Source organism: Oculina patagonica, unplaced genomic scaffold (genome assembly GCF_052425735.1).
Source record: "Oculina patagonica isolate OP01 unplaced genomic scaffold, crgOcupat unplaced1136, whole genome shotgun sequence".
NCBI classification, from domain to species: Eukaryota; Metazoa; Cnidaria; class Anthozoa; order Scleractinia; family Oculinidae; genus Oculina; species Oculina patagonica.
Window position 1 is genome coordinate 1 of NW_027557124.1, and position 5,211 is coordinate 5,211.

Genomic DNA, 5,211 nt, shown 5'->3' on the forward strand with positions numbered 1-5,211 from the left:
TTAATTTTAGTATTTTATCATCGCCCCATTGTAAATTAATACATTTTATTTACTTTCCTTAATATTGTTTTCATTATCGTTTTCTTTATATTACTTGTATTTTTTAATTTTATTGTAAGAGCATTGAGATTTTTGTGTGGACTTTAAAGTCTACACATTGTTGTCATGCAGTTTTTTCCGATTGGGGGGTCACTTTCCGTGATAACTCGGGTTAGTGCTTTCGGAAGTTTTCGACAGTGATCGGAGAATCCGAAGTTTCGGTGAGATGGGCAGCCAAGGCAGTAAACCCAGAAATTCGATCAGTATCGAGTAAGTCGCACTTTATTCTTGAATCTAGAAGCCTTTTTTGACACATCTTTCGAAGAGCGTGTGGTGGCTGGAAAATATACATCAAGGAAGAACTTCAAAGGCAGCGGTGGCGTAGATGAAAAGTGAAATAACAATCGCGACGGCTGAAATCTTCATATCTAATAAGCTGAACAACTGCGGTCGCAGGTCAGGTTTCTTCTTTTTCACACTTTTGACTCACTTTCCGTATTGTTTGTTTTTCTGTGCGGCTTGAGCACTTTTGATTCGCATATTAAAACGAATCAAATGTCTGGTTATTTATTTCTTTCAGCTTTGCCACACACAATGAATGCACAACGAGTTGTATCAAAACAAGTTCGCTGATCATGTTGTTTTACTTGTCTTGGACTCCGGGATATAATTTACCAGCTCCATTTCTCTCAAGTAGTATATTTAGCAAAAGACCGATGTCGAATTTAGAACTGAACTAAAACATTGTCATGAAAAGAATAAAAATAACATCGAACCGTAGAATATGCATATATCCAAACCGTGCGACAAAATAATTTAATTGTCTGTTTAAATAACGTCCTTCGCCGCCTCTCAAAACACCGACTCCAAGTGAATATTTCGTGAACAGAAAAATATATTTCTCCGCCTTTCTACGCAAGCTACTAAGAAATTATTTGTGAAAGCTTATTGAAACGTTGTTATTCCAAAAAGGTTAAAAAAGAACTCATTGAAAGAAAACAAGTTTTTCGATGAGCTGTTTACACAAGCTTTACACTTGCTGCCCGATTTTGGGAGTGCGGGATTGCGTTACACAGTTTGTGATGTATCACCACGATCACAATATCACAAAATCTTTGAGCACTATTGCGCGCGGACTATTTATATTGTCCCACCTTTCTCAACGCTTACGAAGCAATTTCCAGTTGAAAACAATCGCCAGACTCGACGCTTTCTCGTGGGAGATCGACCGCGGTCAAAAAAAAATCAGGGATACCCTGCATTACAGAACAGGGTATATTTTTAACTCAACAGTAAGTGATTTGTGATGTGATCACAAATTCACTGCATTTAGTGGGTTTCTTGTCTGGTTTTGTTTCGTTTGTTAAATTTCGGTTTTCAATTGAGTTTTTTACAATGCTTGTTTTTGTATGTGTGCGTGGAAGAAAATTTAGTGGTGAACGATAAAGACAATGGAGTGTTTCTGTCTCGGAACTATCGGTCTGATAGTTGCCCCTTGGAAATTTAATGTTCTTAAAAATAGCATATTTGTTTTAATAAGAATATCAAATTTCAAACACTCTATTGTTAAAATAGAAAACAGAGGGAGAACCAATCAGATTCGCTGATTTCCAATAGAACACAGCTGAGTTTCTACTAATAATAATTATTATTGAATCATGGCCAATTAACAGTTAGGATTGAAAGTTGATCGGGGGTTTTATCTCTATTGTATGAAAGTGTTTGTATGCTTAAGTTTTGTAGACTTTGGGATAAGTCTAAGTCAAAAATGTAGGACTTATATTACAGTATATTATACTTATAGTATATTATTTCAGCATGTTGTCTTGTTGTCGATTATCAATCTAAGTCAAAAGTTTTCTTTGATGTTCATAGTAAGATCACTTTGACTTGTGGATTGAAGAAGGAGGTTAATTCATGTGCAGTGCTCTTGATTGAATTAATGCCTTAGGAAGTAGAATTTTTACATATAGTGCACTTTTTCCTTTGTCAAGCTTGTATCAATGTTACTTTTTGACATAGTGATCTGACTACCAAACCTATGATGGAGCATTCTGATCTGACAGATACCATGTTGACACTAAAATGCCATGACATTTTTTTGTGTGAAAGTATCGTGAAAGCAGAAAATATTTGAACTTACAAGTGTTTTCTTTTCTGGTCTCTCAAGGGCTCATTGATAAAAAGGGACCACTAATTACAATACAGGTATTGCTCTTGGTCAGGCATAGAGAATTCTAAGAATCACACACTGTCTAGCATGATTTATTTCTACTTCAGAAATAAAGTTTAGTTAGAAAGATCTGTTATCTAATTTGCAAAATAGGCTGCACTAACTAGTGAAAACATCTAGAAATATGTAAATAATTTTAGTTGATTGTCCTAATATTATAATTGTTTTTAATTTCAAAGGAGGTTTACTTCCTGTTGGACATGCACTAACATTAAGGTGAGTGGTTAACAGAAGACATACTGAAAACTTTGTTTGCTCTATGCTTATCTTTCCTAATTTATAAACTGTGGTGGTCATATTTGAGAGGACATTTCATTAAAAAATACAGGTAAAATTGGTGCTCAATTTAAAAAGGATAACTGTCTATGAAAATTTAAGGGCATTGAACACAATAGTATAAATGAGAAATACAGAACTCTGAATTAGTCTAGAAATAAATACAAAATGCGCAGTTTAAGCCTAGTTGGCTAGCTGAGAATAAGTCCAGTTGACTGGTTGAGAATAAGTCTGGTTGGCTCGCTGAGAATTAGTCTGGTTGGCTCGCTGAGAATTAGTCTGGTTGGCTCGCTGAGAATAAGTCTGGTTGGCTCGCTGAGAATTGGTCTGGTTGGCTCGCTGAGGATGAGCTTTATTAAGCTTGGACTCGCTGAGGATACTGGGCTATGACTCGCTGAGGATTCTGGATTTTGACTCGCTGAGGATTCTGGACTTTGACTCGCTGAGGATACTGGGCTATGACTCGCTGAGGATTCTGGATTTTGACTCGCTGAGGATTCTGGACTTTGACTTGCTGAGGATTCTAGTCTTTGACTCGCTGAGGATTCTGGACTTTGACTCGCTGCGTATTCTTTACTTTTACTGTTCAAAGTTACTTTTTTCAATTCAACTTAATTAAAATACTTTTTTTGCCTGCAAAAGCACGAATGAAAATGACTACAAAATAAAGAGAAACTTTTTTTTCCAATTGAGTGAATTGCATATACATGTACATTACAAGGAAGCTATAAAGTCTAAAATATAAAGAAAACGAGCCTTTGTCTAGAGATCTTTTGCTGTGTAAATAATAAATATGATTGTATCATTTGAGAAGAAATTGGAAACTGTTGGATAAAAAAATCATTACACTAGCAAAATATTTGTAGATCAGAATAATGCAAAAGTTGTTGGATAAAAAAGTAGTTTCATTAACTTGAAAAAAATTTGTTTTTGTTCAAGTGTGTCATAAAATGAACTTATATATAAGTAATGCCTAAGCTAAGCATTTTAACTACAAAAAAGATAGATTAAAGAAAAAATTGGTCTACTATCGAAGGGCCACTATCCATAAACAAACAACAGGACAATAAAGTAAGGTCTATGACAGCCCTTTACATGTAGCAAAGAGTTGTCATGGTGGGGGTATGTCTTTCTGTCCCAGGAAAGACATACTCCCACTTTCTTTTTCATTTTTTTCAGGAGGATGAGAGGCATAGTCTTACTTACAACATGTGTTAATGGTCAAAAAATGCAGGCAATTAAAAACGGTAAGTTCTTTGTAAGATTTCAATGAATTGTTTAACACTTATTCCTTTTGTGTAGATTCATTAACTTTTTGAGATACAGGATTAGACAAAATGAACTAAGAAAAAGAGTCATTCACACATAAAATGACATGTACATGTACCATAGCCTTTAAGAAAGTGAAACTGACATCCTTGAACTTCGTCTCTCAACAGGATCCATGCCACAAGAGGTTGAAAACAGAGCAAATTAAATCAGATAGTACATTATGTATACATAAAGAGTTCAGTATGTAACTACAGGAAAAAAAAATGTATAATACAATATAAAAATGATACTGTACAGTGTGGTGTCTATTCTCTTTGATTGCGATAGTGTTGTGAGAAAAAAGTTGTTATTAAAGCACACTTATTTTCTATCTGTATGCAATCTACAAAAACAAACACCCTGAATCCGGGAGAAACAAATTCGACATTGAAAGGCGAATTATTTACCATAGAATGCTGCCATTCTTTAGGATTTAGTTTCAGAAAATTAAAGGATTTATTGGAGGAAAATAATAGGATTCATTAGGGGTATTTTTTGACTCCGTTTCAAAAACCAAAAAAATGAAATAAGCTGAGGGCAAAGAAACACTGCCTGCTCCCTGCTTTCAACCCAGTATAATAATATGGGGTTGAGTTTGTTGCTGGTTCTCATCCTTGGAAAAAAGGGTTTTTCATCTGGTTCACTGCTATTATTCAAGCTACAAAAACCAATACTTATATTAAAGTCCCAGTTTGACAGGGAGTTAGTAACAGTTTTGTTTGCTTTGGCTCGACTCAGAGACCTCAGATGGTTTATTTAGAGGGTGTAAAACCAAATCGTACCACTCCTCAACGGCAACTATTAGACCTGAGAAGGCTGCAAGAAATTACAATAAGATTGTCAGTACAGAAGGCACATTTTCTAGGAATGTGTAAACCGTATTACCACTTCTTTGCCTATTGGCATTTCAATATTAACTTTGGCATAGTGCAGCAATGACACCAGCTATTTGTAGATATGGTTTTACCCTGACCTGAGGTTGTCAAACAAAACTCTTCCGCCTCTTGTTCTGGTTTTGGGGTATGAAGTTCCCCTGTTCATCAAATGATAAATTTTGAAAGGAGACTCGACTTTTAAAACAATACAATATAATTCCGGTTATAAGCCCCAACGGTTAAGGGCCCAATTACCTTGAAACGTAAAAGCCCCCTCTACCGGGTACTCTATTATGCGCTTTTGACGCAAAATCGTATTTCGATCAATACTCCCTTGGCTCTTTTTGAAACGTTTTTTTTTTTTTTGAAAGACCCTCCGTCCAAAACACATTACGAAATTGTTTGGGCCCAGGCTTATTTCCGGAATTTTACGGTACTACTACGTTTACGGAAGTTTTCTTAACGAGACTCAACTTA

At 35.4% G+C, this 5,211-nt stretch overlaps 1 long non-coding RNA gene across 1 annotated transcript; it reads left to right on the forward strand.

Moving 5' to 3' along the window:
• The first annotated feature begins 1,359 nt into the window (after nucleotides 1-1,359).
• LOC144639632 (uncharacterized) lies at nucleotides 1,360-4,114 on the forward strand. Its single transcript, XR_013568187.1, has 4 exons — nucleotides 1,360-2,247; nucleotides 2,452-2,488; nucleotides 3,728-3,795; nucleotides 3,988-4,114. It is a non-coding gene; the product is annotated as an uncharacterized LOC144639632 (long non-coding RNA).
• The last annotated feature ends 1,097 nt before the right edge of the window (nucleotides 4,115-5,211 follow it).